The 20,191-nt window shown below is 44.7% G+C and overlaps 1 protein-coding gene across 1 annotated transcript in view; it reads left to right on the top strand.

Annotated features, from left to right (window-relative positions):
- LOC120999669 (zinc finger protein 436-like) overlaps positions 1-20,191 on the top strand; it is a 1,002,518-nt gene that overhangs the window by 417,740 nt on the left and 564,587 nt on the right. The gene's annotated exons all lie outside the window — the stretch shown is intronic.

The following is a 20,191-nucleotide window of genomic DNA, read 5'->3' as shown; positions in this document are numbered from 1 at the left end:
GCAGATCTATAGTTGGATAGAATGGAACTCATCATTCCATTCTCCCCCCCCCCCCCTTTGGTCAGAAGTGGGCCAGTCCTGCTTGCTACCAGAAGGAGGTGGGGCAGTTCTGGTTTGTGCTGATTGAGACTCCATGTTGGAGCTGCCAGGATTCTAACCTATTCCTTGGCTGAAGAAAAGTCGGACTAAAAAGTGAAGTACAGCGTAAAGAAGAAGCCAAGTTATCCGGTCAGCTTGTCAGTACAGCAGAGTCAGATATAGCAAAGTTGAGTTTGCCTGCCATTTTAATGCTAAAGCCTGCTGGAACCAAGATAAAGCCTTATATCTGTTTTGAAAAAATGTTTACCCAAGTAAAGCTGCCATTGAACTTCATCTCAAGGTCTGGAATCAAGTTCTTACTTAATCCCTCAATTATTCCCTTTATATAAAAAAAATTTGAATGTGAGGACTGGCACTCTAAATCTGAGGTCATACAGAGAGTTGTATAGATATATAATATTTAATGAATCATGTAAAAACACAAAAATGACCTAGTGAAATAAATACAATTAAAATAAATAAAAATAAAATGTATAATCCCCCGTTAAATATTGGTTATTATGGGATCAAATACAATGTAATCACCTGCAAAGAAGAATATACAATGATGTACAAAGATAGATTAAAATCAATTAAAAAATGCAAACGATGTGTTGCGTTATTTTGCTGACATATGTACTAAGTGTCAATCCACTAAAAATCTGTCTGTGCTCGCCTCCTCCTTATGTGGCCAACCTGTGGCAATATAATGTCACCATACAATATGTTCAATGTACACAGATTTAAGTGAGTTTGCCACACTGGGAGGTAGGTAGTTATTGTTATTTTTTTAGGGCAAGTTCAATATCACCGCAGGATGTCAGCAGGAGCCAGAACAGGATGTTCAGTGCACACTGTATACCAACTCACTCCTATTATGTTTGCAAAGTATGCGGCAGGAGCCAAGTGGAGATATTTGGTACACACTGTATCTCACCTCGATCCAGGTATGTGGGATGATCACAACAAAACTGTCAGCAGATTCCATTAGCTATTCACCGTATATACTTGGCAGGGATGCAGAGAAAGACATCCCCGCCTTTGTTAGTCTGGTCAATCAGGGGTTAAAAAGAACAAACAGGAGTTGTTTTCCAATATTTCTATTATTGTATTCTTTTGGCCATTTGCAGTTATCGCGGACCAGTACTCATCGTTCTTCTCCAGTGGCGTCCTACCGTGTACGGGTGTACTGGCCAATTACCTGTCCTGACGTCCGCGCGGAGCTTTCCTTGTCAGTATAAGGATAGATGTTTGTTTGTGGCTCTCATCCTGCGTGTTGCTTCAACATCGGCGTCCCACGTGTCTGTGTTGGCTCCAATAGGTGGTAGGCTCAAATGAACGGGATGTGCTTTGGTAAATATGCGGATGCACAGGATGTTTTGTATCTTTTTTCTATGATTTGTTTAATTTGTCTTGAAGGAGTGGCACCTTCAGGTGTGAATGCACTCCTACTCTGGGGATAGCATTCATGTGCACTTTTGCCCCACCTAAGAGGCGACCTTGATTAAGGTGGTACATGTAGGTGTGTGTGCTCCTCCTTTCATTGGTTGCTGATGCACATAGAGGAAACTAGGAGCAACACACTATATGTGCAGGGTCTGCGCTCCTGAACACAAATGCATAACGGCATAGGTAGGTTTAGCGTAGGACCTGCCTGAACTGAGACCACCTTGGCGCTCGGTAGGTGGGCACAGATGTGTTTTGATCAAAATGTATTGGCTAAGAGTCTCAGATTTTATCATTAGAGTGAGGGCTTAGTCTATATGGTATGCTTGCATCTATTATTATAGTGCATTATTTTCTGTGACTTTATAAATATAGCCATGCACATCCGCATATTTACCATCATATCGTGCAGGATGTTTTGTATCTTTTCTGTGATTAGATAACTGTAAACCCTATATAGGAAACGAGTGGAACTTCAAAATGAGGAGTCTCACTTGCTTTTTGACATATTCTATACCACAGATAAATGTACATAAATACGTATAAGCACAACCCAATAGTTATTCCAACAGTATATACTCTTCATCTAATCTGTATATACTGCAACTTTCCATTACTGGATAGTGAATTAGTACAAAGACCCATTTATTCTGCCTGCTCTGGAAGCAGCCACAGCGTATGGAGAGTGTCCAACCTCCACATTTAACCCTCAAGTTAATACAAGCAGAGTCTTTTAGTAGCAGATTTAGGAGTCTTTTAGTAGCAGATTTAGGACAAACAACACAGACTGACTCCTGACCCAATGCCCCCCTTCGGGTTGTTCACAGGGAACTGCAGGAACCCTATCCAGAATTACATGGACCTCTCCTGTTGCCAGGAGCTGCCACTTCACTCACACTCCTGATCGGTGTTACTGTGATCAGCTAACTCTTCACAGGACACTGGATGACAAGACAAAATTCACATCGTCAAACACATGCCTTCTACAGTTTGTGCATGTTAGTAGTAAAATCATATACATAATAATAACACAATAACATTTCAAACCAATCAAAAACATAGACATGAATCAATTAATCACAATCTACCTGAGATAATACCCAGACCCTGCAAGCTAGACTGATCCTGAAGTACCCCACAGTTCAGGAAAGCAGTGAGTCAATGGCACACTTACCTAGGATTAGCGTTCCTTGACTCGTGGGTACTGCTCCTCTGGGGTTCAGTATTGGACCAGCAGGATCGGGTATCTCGCTGGGGCCTCCAAATTGTCAGAATAGTTCAATTTTCAGGTAGTAAGTAATTAAATCAGCCAATAACAAAGACACAGACAATGCTTGCTGTATCTAAGGAGATCTTAAAGACCCCTCCCAAATATCTTTATTAATATACCTTCTAATAATGGGAGTAACTGAAAGTTTCAAGGCGGTTACAATATTTAAATGTAAATGTGACACATTACATAATTACACATGATAGCATATTGGCAATATCTTGTGGTTTGAAAACTAGGTAAAAGTTCAATTGTCCGATACTGGACCTGACCATCTGGATCCATTAATTGTGGAAAAGCAACAAACATTTACTAGAATCTCTGAGAACATTGATATATCTGTTCACACTGCATCTTTTGTAATCTTCTTTACTGTGTTCTGAATTGAGGGAAACACTCCCCTTTCTATTAATGTCACAGCACAATTACAGATGGCTTTCATAATATGTTCTAGGCCAAGTTGTTTTGAAACAGTGGAATAGATGACAAAGTTTACAGAGGATACATATATTAAAAAATGCAGGTTCATCTATACGGTTATATGTATTATAAATCACTCATATTATATGTACTATAAAAATAAAATGTTAGCATTGACCACATTACTCTCACAATGGCTTCTCCTCTGAGTGAGCTCTCTCATGTCTAGAAAGACTTGATTTCTGACTAAAAGATTTCCCACATTTTGAACATGAAAATGGCTTCTCTCCTGTGTGAGTTCTTAGATGTTCTATAAGCAATGTCTTCAGACCAAAACACTTGCCACATTTAGAACACATAAACGACTTCTCCCCTGTGTGAATTCTCTGATGTGCAGCAAGATGTGATTTCAGACTAAAACATTTACCGCATTTTGAGCAGGAAAATGGCTTCTCCACTGTGTGGACTCGCTGATGTGTAACAAGTTGCGATTTCACACTGAAACACTTCTCACATTCCGGACACGTAAATGACTTCTCCCCTGTATGACTTCTCTGATGTGTAACAAGATATGATTTCAGAATAAAACATTTCCCACATTCTAAGCATGAAAATGGCTTCTCCCCTAAATCATTTCTTAAATCACAACTTGTGTTTTCTGACTAAAACATTTTTTACACTGTGAACATGAAAATGGCTTCTCCCCTGTGTGACTTCTAAGATGCTGTATAAGCACTGATTTCACACTAAAATACCACATTCATGCCATGAGGCAGAGTCTGCAGAGGATTACTTGGGCAACTTCTCTGGATGCCCTGGCACACCTAGAGGAGTTAAGTGCTGACTCAAGTTTATCTCTCCTGGTCTATACAGTAACTTGGGAGTCTTGGCTCCAGTTCCGATCCTCCCCGCGCTTCTCGGCTTGGTTGAGAGACGGCTCTCTTTCCTGAACCTTTAAGTTCTCTAGATGTTATCAGCCTGGATATGGTATATCTTGTCTCCATGTATTCTCCCAGTATCCTTGTTCCTTACCTAGTGTCTCTGTCCTGTCTCCCCTTCTGTCCTTCTTCTTGTTTTCTTACTGTTATATTTTTTCTTATTTTTTTTTTTTAGTTCCCCTTACTATAATTATATTTTCAAACGTTTCATAAGTAGGATACTAATCGACATGACTAGTGTCTTGTATCTTTTGATATATTACATATTAAATGTGTTTTTCACAATTACCTCTTGGTAATTATTATTGCTAATCTGCTTGGATAAACCAATAAAAACTGATTGAACAAAAAAAAAAAAACTCATTCAGTACACATAAATGTCTTATCTCCTGTGTGAATTCTTTGATGTTCTACAAGCATTGATTTCACACCAAAACACTTCCCAAATTAAGGACACTTAATTGACCACATTAGCATTGACCACATTACTCTCACAATGGCTTCTCCTCTGAGTGAGCTCTCTCATGTCTAGAAAGACTGGATTTCTGACTAAAAGATTTCCCACATTTTGAACATGAAAATGGCTTCTCCCCTGTGTGACTTCTAAGATGTCGTCTAAGAACTGTTTTATCACCAAAATAGTTCCCACATTCAGGACATTGAAATGGCTTCTCCCCAGTGTGAGTTCTCTGATGCCGAATTAATTTTGATTGACAGGTAAAACATTTGCCACATTCTGAACATGAAAATGGCTTCTCCCCTGAGTGGATTCTTAGATGGCCCACAAGAGCTGATTTCTGACTAAAACACTTCCCACATTCAGGACATGGAAATGGCTTCTCCCCAGTGTGAGTTTTCTGATGTGTATAAAGGTGCGATTTCTGACTAAAACATTTTTCACACTGTGAACATGAAAATGGATTCTCCCCTGTGTGACTTTTTTGATGTTGTATAAGAATTCCTTTATCATCAAAATACTTCCCACATTCAGGACACATACATGGCTTCTCCCCTGTGTGAGTTCTCTGATGTGTAACAAGACTTGATTTCTGACTAAAACACTTCCCACAATCACGACATGGAAATGGCTTTACCCCAGTGTGAGTTCTCTGATGCTGAATAAAAGTTGATTGACGGGTAAAACATTTCCCACATTCTGAACATGAAAATAGCTTCTCCCCTGTGTGCCTTTTAAGATGTTGTATAAGAATTCCTTTATCACCAAAATACTTCCCACATTCTGGACATCTAAATGGCTTCTCCCCTGTGTGAGTTCTCTGATGTGTAACAAGACTTGATTTCTGACTAAAACACTTCCCACATTCAGGACATGGAAATGGCTTTACCCCAGTGTGAGTTCTCTGATGCTGAATAAAAGTTGATTGACGGGTAAAACATTTCCCACATTCTGAACATGAAAATAGCTTCTCCCCTGTGTGCCTTTTAAGATGTTGTATAAGAATTCCTTTATTACCAAAATACTTCCCACATTCTGGACATCTAAATGGCTTCTCCCCTGTGTGAGTTCTCTGATGTGTAACAAGACTTGATTTCTGACTAAAACACTTCCCACATTCAGGACATGGAAATGGCTTCTCCCCTGTGTGAGTTCTCTGATGTGTAACAATTTGTGATTTATCATTAAAACACTTCCCACATTCAGGACATGGAAATGGCTTCTCCCCAGTGTGAGTTCTCTGATGCAGAATTAATTTTGATTGACAGGTAAAACATTTGCCACATTCTGAACATGACAATGGCTTCTCTCCTGTGTGACTTCTAAGATGTTGTCTAAGAACTGTTTTATAACCAAAATACTTCCCACATTCTGGACATCTAAATGGCTTCTCCCCAGTGTGAGTTCTCTGATGTCTATAAAGGTGCGATTTCTGACTAAAACACTTCCCACATTCAGGACATGGAAATGGCTTTACCCCAGTGTGAGTTCTCTGATGCTGACTACAAGTTGATTGATGGGTAAAACATTTCCCACATTCTGAACATGAAAATAGCTTCTCCCCTGTGTGACTTTTAAGATGTTGTATAAGAATTCCTTTATCACCAAAATACTTCCCACATTCTGGACATCTAAATGGCTTCTCCCCTGTGTGAGTTCTCTGATGTGTAACAAGATTTGATTTATTACTAAAACACTTCCCACATTCAGGACATGGAAATGGCTTTACCCCAGTGTGAGTTCTCTGATGCTGAATAAAAGTTGATCGACGGGTAAAACATTTCCCACATTCTGAACATGACAATGGCTCCTCTCCTGTGTGAGTCCTCTGATGTCCAACTAGAATTAATTTTCTGGTAAAAGATTTTCCGCATTCTGAACACGAATAAGGCTTCTCTCCTGTGTGAGTTCTCTGATGTCCAACTAGAATGCATTTGCTGGTAAAAGATTTCCCACATTTAGAGCATGAAAATGATTTGTGATGATTTCTTTTATGCAAAAAAAGAATAGATTTTTTTTTAAAATGTTTCCCACATTTCTGTTTAGTTCTTGTTTTGCCAATCAGTGATTTATTACACAAACATTTCTTGAGACCAGTGGTATTGGTGGATAAATCTTCGCTTTCAAAGACTATTGTATTGTTATCTTCTACTTCATGGTAGGAAGATAAATTGAGGTATCCATGGGAGCTGATCAACCCGTCTTCACCTAGAAAATTAAACAAACTTTTCTTATTTTCCCAAAGCAAATGATTTTGTATTAATCATTTAAGGTGATCAGGAAACAAAGTAAATTGGAAATGTAATAACACAGGATAATGTACAATTTAGCAAGTAAATCACACTTACTTACAGGAGGTCTTAGTCTGCAAAGTTCCCAGAATGTAATCCCTTGTAGAGATAGCAAAAGGTGTTTCTATCCAGATCATACAGTATAATACATCCCAATGTCAACAGACAACACAAGCTCCAACAAAGAGTATAGGATACATATCATAAATGGAAGCAAATTCGGCATTAACATGTACACACCACCTGAGTATATGCTCACTGTATGGCCCTAACATATGCTCTATGCCACCCATATGCTTAATAAACTTTTCACACTTTTCACTCATTTATTACCAAATGAACACCAGATGCTCACTTATCTTTACCAGTGCCAATTAAATTATGGCTAAAAGGGTCCACTGCTAGGATTAGCTAAAGCTTGTGTGACCACCTACTGCAATTTTATGGGGTCTATGTCATTTCTGGACATTACCTGGACCTACTCTTATACATGCTAAATTGCAAAACACATTTTCTTATTAAAGTGACTCTCTGGTTCAAAACAAATTCACATTAACTGGGAAATGAACTGAACACTTACATGGTGCCCTCCTTTTCAACTCTTTAGCTGCAGATCCATCAATTCTTACCCTGCTTCTCAGACTGCATGATGCATACCACACATTTGGTAGCCCAAGACACTTCCTGTTGCCCTTGGATTGGCCAGTAGTGCTCACATGAACAGTGTTGACCAAACCAAGAGCAGGGCTGGATAAAGTGTCTTGGGCTACTAATGCAGAATGTGCAACAGACAGTATGAGAAGGAGTGCGGCCATCTTCAATGGCAGAAGAAGTTTCTGTGAATTAGCAAATCTTCAACGGAAAATATGCAAAGCAGGGCACCATGTAGGTGTTCTGTTCTCTCCCAGTCAATGTGAATTTTTTCTTGAAGAGGAGGGTTGCTTTGATTTTGGGATTCTCCTTTTGTTGTACAAGTATCCTATTGAAAATTTACAGAAAATGGTGCACTACAATGGTAAATGCAATTGTCAATATACGGCTAAACCCTCACACTGATATTTAAAGACCACTTTATTCTGTTATTCTGTTTGTACATGCACGCCTGGAGGTGTGGCAACTTCAGGTTTGAATGTGCCTTGATCTTGATCTCTGTGTAACATGTGCGGCCTGCGTCACATACAGCCAGGTCCATAAATATTGGGACATCGACACAATTCTTACTTTTTTGGCTCTATACACCACCACAATGGATTTGAAATGGAACGAACAAGATGTGCTTTAACTGCAGACTGTCAGCTTTATTTTGAGGGTATTTACATCCAAATCAGATGAACGGTGTAGGAATGACAACAGTTTGCATATGTGCCTCCCACTTGTTAAGGGACCAAAAGTAATGGGACAATTGGCTTCTCAGCTGTTCCATGGACAGGTGTGTGTTATTCGATCATTATCCCAATTACAATGAGCAGATAAAAGGTCCAGAGTTCATTTCAAGTCTGCTATTTGCATTTGGAATCTGTTGCTGTCAACTCTCAAGATGAGATCCAAAGAGCTCTCACTATCAGTGAAGCAAGCCATCATTAGGCTGAAAAAACAAAACAAACCCATCAGAGAGATAGCAAAAACATTAGGCATGGCCAAAACAACTGTTTGGAACATTCTTAAAAAGAAGGAACGCATCTGTGAGCTCAGAAACGCCAAAAGACCCGGAAGACCACGGAAAACAACTGTGGTGGATGACCGAAGAATTCTTTCCCTGGTGAAAAAAACACCCTTCACAACAGTTGGCCAGATCAAGAACACTCTCCAGGAGGTAGGTGTATGTGTGATAAAGTCAACAATCAAGAGAAGACTTCACCAGAGTGAATGCAGAGGGTTCACCACAAGATGTAAACCATTGGTTAGCCTCAAAAACAGGAAGGCCAGATTAGAGTTTGCCAAACCACATCTAAAAAAGCCTTCACAGTTCTGGAACAACATCCTATGGACAGATGAGACCAAGATCAACTTGTACCAGAGTGATGGGAAGAGAAGTGTATGGAGAAGGAAACAAACTGCTCATGATCCTAAGCATACCACCTCATCAGTGAAGCATGGTGGTAGTAGTGTTATGGCGTGGGGCATGTATGGCTGCCAATGGAACTGGTTCTCTTGTACTTATTGATGATGTGAATGCTGACCATAGCAGCAGGATGAATTCTGAAGTGTTTCGGGCAATATTATCTGCTCATATTTAGCCAAATGCTTCAGAACTCATTGGACGGCGCTTCACAGTGCAGATGGACAATGACACAAAGCATACTGCAAAAGCAACCAAAGAGTTTTTTAAGGGAAAGAAGTGGAATGTTATGCAATGGCCAAGTCAATCACCTCACCTGAATCCGATTGAGCATGCATTTCACTTGCTGAAGACAAAACTGTAGGAAAAATGCCCCAAGAATAAGCAGGAACTGAAGACAGTTGCAGTAGAGGCCTGGCAGAGCATCACCAGGGATGAAACCCAGCGTCTGGTGATGTCTATGCGTTCCAGACTTCAGGTTGTAATTGACTGCAAAGGATTTCACCGTCCAGTCTGGAGTTCGCGTGGAGAAGGCTCATTTAGGATCGGCCCTTCAGTTTTTTGAGCTGTTCTTCACCGCAGATCTCTATGACCTAGTTGTGGCAGAAACCAAACGCTATGCCACACAGTTTATTACCGACAATCCGGAAAGCTTCTATGCCCAGCCTTACCGGTGGAAACCAGTCACTGTTTCCGAATTTAAAATTTTTTTGGGCCTTATCCTCAGCATGGGTCTAACTAGAAAAAATGTATTGCGGTCCTATTGGTCTAAAGACCCAATACATTACATGCCCATGTTCTCTGCTGCAATGTCCAGGGCACGTTTTGAGGTCATCATGTGCTTTATGCATTTCGCTGACAATAACACCTGTCATCCAAGAAGCCACCCTGCTTATGACCGGCTCCACAAAATTCGGCCCCTCATAAATAGGGATGAGCGAACCCGAACTGTATAGTTCGGGTTCGTACCGAATTTTTGGGGTGTCCGTGACACGGACCCGAACCCGAACATTTTCGTAAAAGTCCGGGTTCGGTGTTCGGCGCTTTCTTGGCGCTTTTTGAAAGGCTGCAAAGCAGCCAATCAACAAGCGTCATACTACTTGCCCCAAGAGGCCATCACAGCCTTGCCTACTATTGGCATGGCTGTGATTGGCCAGTGCAGCATGTGACCCAGCCTCTATATAAGCTTGGGTCACGTAGCGCTGCACGTCACTCTGCTGATTCAAGCATAGGGGGAGGTTGCTGCTGCGACGTTAGGGCGAGATTAGGCAGATTAACTCCTCCAAAAGACTTAATTCAGTGGTCGATCTACAGCTGTGGATCATTGAAGTGCTGATATTGAATTGCTCACTTTTTTTAGGCTGTTCAGAGCGTTTTTATATCACTTTTTTCTGGGGTGATCGGCGGTCATTTTGTGGCTTGTGGTGCGCCAGCACAAGCTACCACCAAGTGCATTTAACCATCAATAGTGTGGGTATTTTTTGCTATATCCTACATCAGCTGCAGGCTGAGCGTGTGTCACCCAAGTGCATTTAACCATCAACAGTCTGGTTATTTTTTGGCCATATACTACATCAGGTGCAGGCTGAGCCTGTGTCACCCAAGTGCATTTAACCATCAACAGTGTGGTTATTTTTTGGCCATATACTACATCAGGGGCAAGTTGAGCCTGTCACCCAGCGCCTAAAAAATAGGCCTGACATTTCTATTCCTCCAAATCAGTACAGTTTTAGCTGGTCAAGTTATATTTAGTGACCGTAAAAGCACAGTTTTTGTTCTGGGTTGAAAAACTATTCCCAAATTTGCCATTCTCAAAATTAGTAGTTTCTGCTATATCAGGCCTACTTTAAATCTATCCCAAAAAGGATATCTTAGATTCAAGGTGCTGATAGTGTCATTCTGAAAAACTTAACACACACGCTACCGTGCAGATACAAGTCTAATTCTGTGATTAAAGGTATATCTGTCACACAGCGCGTAAAAAATAGGCCTCACATTTATATTCAACCAAATCTGTCATTACTTGTGTGCCTGTATTAGTGTAATACGGTACCTAAATAGATAGCCAGACAGTGTTAGGTGTCTGTAAAAAAAGGCCTGAATTTTAATTCAATACATTGGCCCGAATAATATTTTTCTTATTGTGGTGAACGGTAACAATGAGGAAAACAACTAGTAAGGGACGCGGACATGGACATGGTCGTGGTGGTGTTAGTGGACCCTCTGGTGCTGGGAGAGGACGTGGCCGTTCTGCCACAGCCACACGTCCTAGTGTACCAACTACCTCAGGTCCCAGTAGCCGCCAGAATTTACAGGGATATTTGGTGGGGCCCAATGCCGTTCTAAGGATGGTAAGGCCTGAGCAGGTACAGGCATTAGTCAATTGGGTGGCCGACAGTGCATCCAGCACGTTCACATTATCTCCCACCCAGTCTTCTGCAGAAAGCGCACAGATGGCGCATGAAAACCAAGCCCATCAGTCTGTCACATCACCCCCATGCATATCAGGGAAACTGTCTGAGCCTCAAGTTATGCAGCAGTCTCTTATGCTGTTTGAAGACTCTGCTGCCAGGGTTTCCCAAGGGCATCCACCTAGCCCTTCCCCAGGGGTGGAAGAGATAGAATGCACTAACGCACAACCACTTATGTTTCCTGATGATCAGGACATGGGAATACCACCTCAGCACGTCTCTGATGATGACGAAACACAGGTGCCAACTGCTGCGTCTTTCTGCAGTGTGCAGACTGAACAGGAGGTCAGGGATCAAAACTGGGTGGAAGACGATGCAGGGGACGATGAGGTCCTAGACCCCACATGGAATGAAGGTCGTGCCACTGACTTTCACAGTTCGGAGGAAGAGGCAGTGGTGAGACCGAGCCAACAGCGTAGCAAAAGACAAAGAGGGAGCAGTGGGCAAAATCAGAACACCCGCCGCCAAGAGACTCCGCCTGCTACTGACCGCCACCATCTGGGACCGAGCACCCCAAAGGCAGCTTCAAGGAGTTCCCTGGCATGGCACTTCTTTAAACAATGTGCTGACGACAAGACCCGAGTGGTTTGCACGCTGTGCCATCAGAGCCTGAAGCGAGGCATTAACGTTCTGAACCTTAGCACAACCTGCATGACCAGGCACCTGCATGCAAAGCATGAACTGCAGTGGAGTAAACACCTTAAAAACAAAGAAGTCACTCAGGCTCCCCCTGCTACCTCTTCTGCTGCTGCCGCCTCGGCCTCTTCTGCTGCTGCCGCCTCGGCCTCTTCTGCTGCTGCCGCCTCTGGAGGAACGTTGGCACCTGCCGCCCAGCAAACATGGGATGTACCACCAACACCACCACCTGCGTCACCAAGCATCTCAACCATGTCACACGGCAGCGTTCAGCTCTCCATCTCACAAACATTTGAGAGAAAGCGTAAATTCCCACCTAGCCACCCTCGATCCCTGGCCCTGAATGCCAGTATTTCTAAACTACTGGCCTATGAAATGCTGTCATTTAGGCTGGTGGACACAGACAGCTTCAAACAGCTCATGTCGCTTGCTGTCCCACAGTATGTTGTTCCCAGCCGCCACTACTTCTCCAAGAGAGCCGTGCCTTCCCTGCACAACCAAGTGTCCGATAAAATAAAGTGTGCACTGCGCAACGCCATCTGTGGCAAGGTCCACCTAACCACAGATACGTGGACCAGTAAGCACGGCCAGGGACGCTATATCTCCCTAACTGCACACTGGCACGCTGTTTGGCGCACGTCCTTCCGCCGCCAAGGATCGCAGGGCAACATTCTTTGCCTCCTGTCTCCTCCTACTCAGCTTCCTCCTCCTCTTCTTCCACCTGCTCATCCAGTCAGCCACACACCTTCACCACCAACTTCAGCACAGCCCGGGGTAAACGTCAGCAGGATGTTCTGAAACTCATATGTTTGGGGGACAGGCCCCACACCGCACAGGAGTTGTGTCGGGGTATAGAACAACAGACCGACGAGTGGTTGCTGCCGGTGAGCCTCAAGCCCGGCCTGGTGGTGTGCGATAATGGGCGAAATCTCGTTGCAGCTCTGGGACTAGCCGGTTTGACGCACATCCCTTGCCTGGCGCATGTGCTGAATTTGGTGGTGCAGAAGTTCATTCGCAACTACTTCCGGCGTTCACACCCTGCTGCTGCACGCCTGTCTGCGCTACAGCGTAACTTCGGCCTTCCCGCTCACCGCCTCAAATGCGATGTGCCCACCAGGTGGAACTCCACCTTGCACATGCTGGACAGACTGTGCGAGCAGCAGCAGGCCATAGTGGAGATTCAGCTGCAGCACGCACGGGTCAGTCGCACTGCGGAACAGCACCACTTCACCACCAATGACTGGGCCTCCATGCGAGACCTGTGTGCCCTGTTGCGCTGTTTCGAGTACTCCACCAACATGGCCAGTGGCGATGACGCCTTTATCAGCGTTACAATACCACTTCTATGTCTCCTTGAGAAAACATTTAGGGCGATGATGGAAGAGGAGGTGGCCCAGGAGGAAGAGGAGGAAGAGGGGTCATTTTTAGCACTTTCAGGCCAGTCTCTTCGAAGTGACTCAGAGGGAGGTTTTTTGCAACACCAGAGGCCAGGTACAAATGTGGCCAGACAGGGCCCACTACTGGAGGACGAGGATGAGGAGGAGGTGGAGGAGGATGAGGATGAAGCATGTTCACAGCGGGGTGGCACCCAAAGCAGCTCGGGCCCATCACTGGTGCGTGGCTGGGGGGAAACACAGGACGATGACGATACGCCTCCCACAGAGGACAGCTTGTCCTTACCTTTGGGCAGCCTGGCACACATGAGCGACTACATGCTGTAGTGCCTGCGCAACGACAGCAGAGTTGCCCACATTTTAACGTGTGCGGACTACTGGGTTGCCACCCTGCTGGATCCCCGGTACAAAGACAATGTGCCCACCTTACTTCCTACACTGGAGCGTGATAGGAAGATGCGCGAGTACAAGCGCACGTTGGTAGACGCGCTACTGAGAGCATTCCCAAATGTCACAGGGGAACCAGTGGAAGCCCAAGGCGAAGGCAGAGGAGGAGCAAGAGGTCGCCAACGCAGCTGTGTCACGGCCAGCTCCTCTGAGGGCAGGGTTAGCATGGCAGAGATGTGGAAAAGTTTTGTCACCACGCCACAGCTAACTGCACCACCACCTGATATGGAACGTGTTAGCAGGAGGCAACATTTCACTAACATGGTGGAACAGTACCTGTGCACACCCCTCCACGTACTGACTGATGGTTCGGCACCATTCAACTTCTGGGTCTCAAAATTGTCCACGTGGCCAGAGCTAGCCTTTTATGCCTTGGAGGTGCTGGCCTGCCCGGCGTTTTGTCTGAACGTGTATTCAGCACGGCAGGGGGCGTCATTACAGACAAACGCAGCCGCCTGTCTACAGCCAATGTGGACAAGCTGACGTTCATAAAAATGAACCAGGCATGGATCCCACAGGACCTGTCCATCCCTTGTGCAGATTAGACATTAACTACCTCCCCTTAACCATATATTATTGTACTCCAGGGCACTTCCTCATTCAATCCTATTTTTATTTTCATTTTACCATTATATTGCGGGGCAACCCAAAGTTGAATGAACCTCTCCTCTGTCTGGGTCCCGGGGCCTAAATGTGTGACAGTGGCCTGTTCCAGTGGTGGGTGACGTGAAGCCTAATTCTCTGCTATGACATGAAGACTGATTCTGTGCTGACATGAAGCCAGATTCTCTGTTACGTGACCTCTCTCCTCTGCCTGGGTGCCTGGGTCTAAATGTGTGACAGTGGCCTGTTCCAGTGGTGGGTGACATGAAGCCTGATTCTCTGCTATGACATGAAGACTGATTCTGTGCTCACATGAAGCCAGATTCTCTGTTACGGGACCTCTCTCCGCTGTATGGGTGCCAGGGCCTAAATGTGTGACAGTGGCCTGTTCCAGTGGTGGGTGACCTGAAGCCTGATTCTCTGCTATGACATGAAGACTGATTCTCTGCTGACATGAAGCCTGAATCTCTGTTATGGGACCTCTCTCCTCTGCCTGGGTACCTGGGCCTAAATATGTGACAGTGGCCTGTTCCAGTGGTGGGTGACGTGAAGCCTGATTCTCTGCTATGACATGAAGACTGATTCTCTGCTGACATGAAGCCTGAATCTCTGTTATGGGACCTCTCTCCTCTGCCTGGGTGCCAGGGCCTAAATGTGTGACAGTGGCCTGTTCCAGTGGTGGGTGACCTGAAGCCTGATTCTCTGCTATGACATGAAGACTGATTCTGTGCTCACATGAAGCCAGATTCTCTGTTACGGGACCTCTCTCCTATGCCTGGGTGCCTCGGCCTAAATATGTGACAGTGGCCTGTTCCAGTGGTGGGTGACGTGAAGCCTGATTCTCTGCTATGACATGAAGACTGATTCTTTGCTGACATGAAGCCTGAATCTCTGTTATGGGACCTCTCTCCTCTGCCTGGGTGCCTGGGCCTAAATATGTGACAGTGGCCTGTTCCAGTGGTGGGTGACGTGAAGCCTGATTCTCTGCTATGACATGAAGACTGATTCTCTGCTGACATGAAGCCTGAATCTCTGTTATGGGACCTCTCTCCTCTGCCTGGGTGCCTGGGCCTAAATATGTGACAGTGGCCTGTTCCAGTGGTGGGTGATGTGAAGCCTGATTCTCTGCTATGACATGAAGACTGATTCTCTGCTGACATGAAGCCTGAATCTCTGTTATGGGACCTCTCTCCTCTGCCTGGGTGCCTGGGCCTAAATATGTGACAGTGGCCTGTTCCAGTGGTGGGTGACGTGAAGGCTGATTCTCTGTTATGACATGAAGACTGATTCTCTGCTGACATGAAGCCAGATTCTCTGTTACGGGACCTCTCTCCTCTGTCTGGGTGCCGGGGCCTAAATATGTGACAGTGGCCTGTTCCAGTGGTGGGTGACGTGAAGCCTGATTCTCTGCTATGACATGAAGACTGATTCTCTGCTGACATGAAGCCTGAATCTCTGTTATGGGACCTCTCTCCTCTGCCTGGGCCTAAATATGTGACAGTGGCCTGTTCCAGTGGTGGGTGACGTGAAGCCTGATTCTCTGCTATGACATTAAGACTGATTCTCTGCTGACATGAAGCCTGAATCTCTGTTATGGGACCTCTCTCCTCTGCCTGGGTGCCTGGGCCTAAATATGTGACAGTGGCCTGTTCCAGTGGTGGGTGACGTGAAGCCTGATTCTCTGCTATGACATGAAGACTGATTCTGTGCTGACATGAAGCCAGATTCTCTGTTACGGGACCTCTCTCCTCTGCCTGGGTGCCAGGGCCTAAATATATGACAATGGACTGTTACAGTGGTGGGTGACGTGAAGCATGATTCTCTGCTATGGCATGAAGACTGATTCTCTGCTGACGTGAAGCCAGATTCTCTTCTATGGGACCTCTCTCCAATTGATATTGGTTTATTTTTATATATTTTATTTTTATTTTAATTCATTTCCCTATCCACATTTGTTTGCAGGGGATTTACCTACATGTTGCTGCCTTTTGCAGCCTTCTAGCTCTTTCCTGGGCTGTTTTACAGCCTTTTTAGTGCCGAAAAGTTCGGGTCCCCATTGACTTCAATAGGGTTCGGGTTCGGGACGAAGTTCGGGTCGGGTTCGGATCCCGAACGCGAACATTTCCGGGAAGTTCGGCCGAACTTCTCGAACCCGAACATCCAGGTGTTCGCTAAACTCTACTCATAGACCATTTGTCATCCAGATTTGCAGATGTGTATACCCCTAATCAAAACATCTGCATAGACGAGTCCCTAGTACATTTTACCGGGCGCCTTGGCATAAAACAGTACATCCCCAGCAAGCGCGCCCGGTATGGGGTCAAACTGTATAAGCTCTGTGAATGGGCCACAGGCTATACATATCGTTTTAGGGTCTATGAGGGAAAAGACTCAAAACTGGAGCTGGTCGGATGTCCTGACTACCTGGGGAGCAGTGGCAAGATTGTCTAGGACTTGGTGTCACCCTTACTCCACAAGGGGTACCACTTATACGTGGACAATTTTTACTCAAGCGTGGCCCTCTTTCGGCACTTACATCTAGTCGGATTTCAATGCTGTGGCACCGCGCGACCTAGTCGCCGGGGCTTCCCCCAACGGCTCGTTAGTACCCGACTTGCACGGGGGGAGAGGGCTGCTTTGTGTGACCAAGAACTGCTAACGGTGAAGTGGAGGGACAAGAGGGACGTTTACCTTCTGTCCACCATTCACGCAGACACGACTGTCCAAATTGAAAGGGCAACTGGAGTCATTGTGAAACCCCTCTCTGTCCACGACTATAACTTTCACATGGGAGGGGTGGACTTCAATGACCAGATGTTGGCTCCCTATTTAGTTTCCCGATGCACCAGACGCTGGTATAAGAAGGTGTCTGTATATTTAATTCAATTGGCTGTATATAATAGTTTTGTTCTCTACAGTAAGGCTGGGAGAACAGGATCCTTCCTAAAATTCCAGGAAGAGATCATTTCGGAAATCCTGTATCCAGGAGGGTCCGTGCCCCAAGTCCCTGATGTAGTGAGCCGGCTACATGGCAGACACTTCCCGTCTGTCTATCCTGGTACCCCAACTCAACGTTCCCCAAGAAAAAGATGTCGTGTCTGTAGCAGGGGTGGAATAAGGCGTGACACCACCTTTTTTTGTCCTGACCAGCCTGCCCTATGCATAGGGGAGTGTTTCCGCAAGTTCCACACACAGGTACTCTATTAGTATAGGGATTGCGTCACACAGGACAGGCACACAGGGGTCTTAGGGCCCTTTCACACAGAGCTGCCACAAACCTCTCCTTTCACCTGGGACAAAGTGCATAATGTACTTCGCCACATCTCTGGGTGATTTGCGCTTTGCACATTGTCCCATGGGGAAGGAGAGGTTTGTCCTCTAAAGGTAAAAACAAAAAACAAAAAACAATGATTTTAACGTGATTTTAACTGGGGGGGGGGGGGGGGGAGATGTGAGGCCGCACTGGCCACCAATGATGGGGGATTCGGAACGTGATTTTAACTGGGGGGGGGGGGGGGGAGAGGGGAGGCCGCACTGGCCACCAATGAATATAATATTGGGGAGGGAGGGAGGGGGTCTGCTGATCTCTTACAGGGGGCTATGATACGCACAATTAACCTTTTAGGTGCGGCACCTGAGGGGTTAATTGTGCGGATCACAGCCCCCTGTAAGAGATCGGGTGCTGCCAGGCAGCAGGGGGCAGTCATGTACAAAGTTCTTAGTATATTCTAACTTGAAGCGTCCCCATCACTATGGAAACGCCTCTGTGTTAGAATATACTGTCGGATATGAGTTTTCACAAAGTGAAAACTCATATCTGAAAAAGCTTTTATGCAGACGGATCCGTCTGTGTGAAATTTCCAACGGCCACGGATCACGGACGCGGATGCCAATCTTGTGTGCATCAGTGTTTTTTCACGGACCCATTGACTTGAATGGGTCCGTGAACCGTTGTCCGTCAAAAAAAATAGGACAGGTCATATTTTTTGGATGGACAGGAAACACAGATCACGGCTGCGGATGAACAACGGTGCATTTTCCGAGTTTTCAACGGACCCATTGAAAGTCAATGGGTCCGCAGAAAATCACGGAAAACGGAACAACGGCCACGGATGCACACAACGGTCGTGTGCATGAGGCCTATGAGACATCTCACAATCCATTTATGCAATTTGAAAAAGTCAGAATTAGAAAATTTGTATCTTCATAAGAATTACGTGAACAATTCACAAAATAAAACACATTCATAGGCATACTGGATCCTAAAATTTGTCCATTCCATTGTAGTGGCTTGTAACTCAGGACATGAAATTACGTGAAGTTTAGAAAACTTCAAAGATATGACAGGGTGAAAAATGATCCCTATTACATCAGTAAAGGTTTTCTTGTCCGTTTTATCAGACTGAGACATCTCTCTTGGACCGTCTATCAAAAATAAAAATATTCTTGCTAAAATCCTATATCAAACTAGAAAACTGCCTCACCCTGGCTAGTACCTACTGCACCTCCTCTCCTGGAGCTAAAACGTAAGGTTAATCACCTGATACGTTTAGAGAACGGGATATACAGTACCACAAAAGAGGATCAATTAAAAAGTTTTCCTCTCAATGGCCTGCCTGGATTTAATATTCAGAACTGGCTGGTGAACAACTTGCCAAATTATCTGTACTCTGCAATGGCTGATTACATTTTGGCACCCACTGGGATGGCTGTGAGGAAAGCGCAATTTCTTTATATGATGCATGGTGGTGAAAGCTTTTTACACTTTTTATACAGCATTTTCTCACCTTTCATTACATGGAAGAAGTGTTCTTGAATTAGCTTTAGTATGCTTCTTAATTTTTTTTGGGGGGGAGGGATGTTGTCTTATATTATGACTAGAAGATGAGCGAATCGAAACTGACGAAGTGGAATTCGATCAGGATTTCAGGTTTTATTCGATTTGCACCGAATCCGAATTTCCTCTAGCTTCATGGTAACAAAAAGCATTTTTTCCTAAAATGGGAGCGCGGGATTACTCATAATGCCATGCATGCAACCAATCAGCAGCCAGTCAGCCCTTTGAGGTCACAGCACTATAAATAGCCTCAGCCATCTTGGATTCTGCCATTTTCCTTTGTACTTAGTGCAGGGAGAGACGTCAGCAGGCGCTAGGGACAGTGCTAGGAAAGAGTTCATTGTGCTTAAAAGTATTTAAAAGTTCAGGGAAATATAATTCAAGTTGTAGGGAAAGGATAGGGAGGAATAATTCCACAGCATTTATGTAGAACAGGGTTCAGTGGGGGAGGTTACAGCCTGGGTAATAGGAACAATCCAATTACACCTTGCTGCACTGACTGGGGATCCAAATTGCCATTATACAGCTATGTAATTCCAGCAAACCGTTCTTATTTTGGTGCAAGTGCTGTTTGATACATCCATTAACAGGGTTAATTACAAGGAAATATTTCTACCTCTTGTTAGCCCTTGTGTGGAGCAGTTATATCCTGTAAAGCCCTTTTTGCAGTGTATTAGTGGCACAAAAAAATATATATATTTGCCGTGCAGCGGTGCAATTATATGTTAAAAAGCCTTTTGTAGACTGTATAAGTGGAAAAAAATAAGGGCCTATTTGCCGTTCAGCGGTGCAGTTACATATTCTAAGGACCTTTTTGCCGTGAATTAGTGGCACAAAAAATATA

This window comes from Bufo bufo, chromosome 4 (genome assembly GCF_905171765.1).
Source record: "Bufo bufo chromosome 4, aBufBuf1.1, whole genome shotgun sequence".
In the NCBI taxonomy this organism is placed as follows: domain Eukaryota; kingdom Metazoa; phylum Chordata; class Amphibia; order Anura; family Bufonidae; genus Bufo; species Bufo bufo.
Note: the sequence above shows the minus strand (reverse complement) of the source record. Positions and strands in the feature narration are given on the sequence as shown.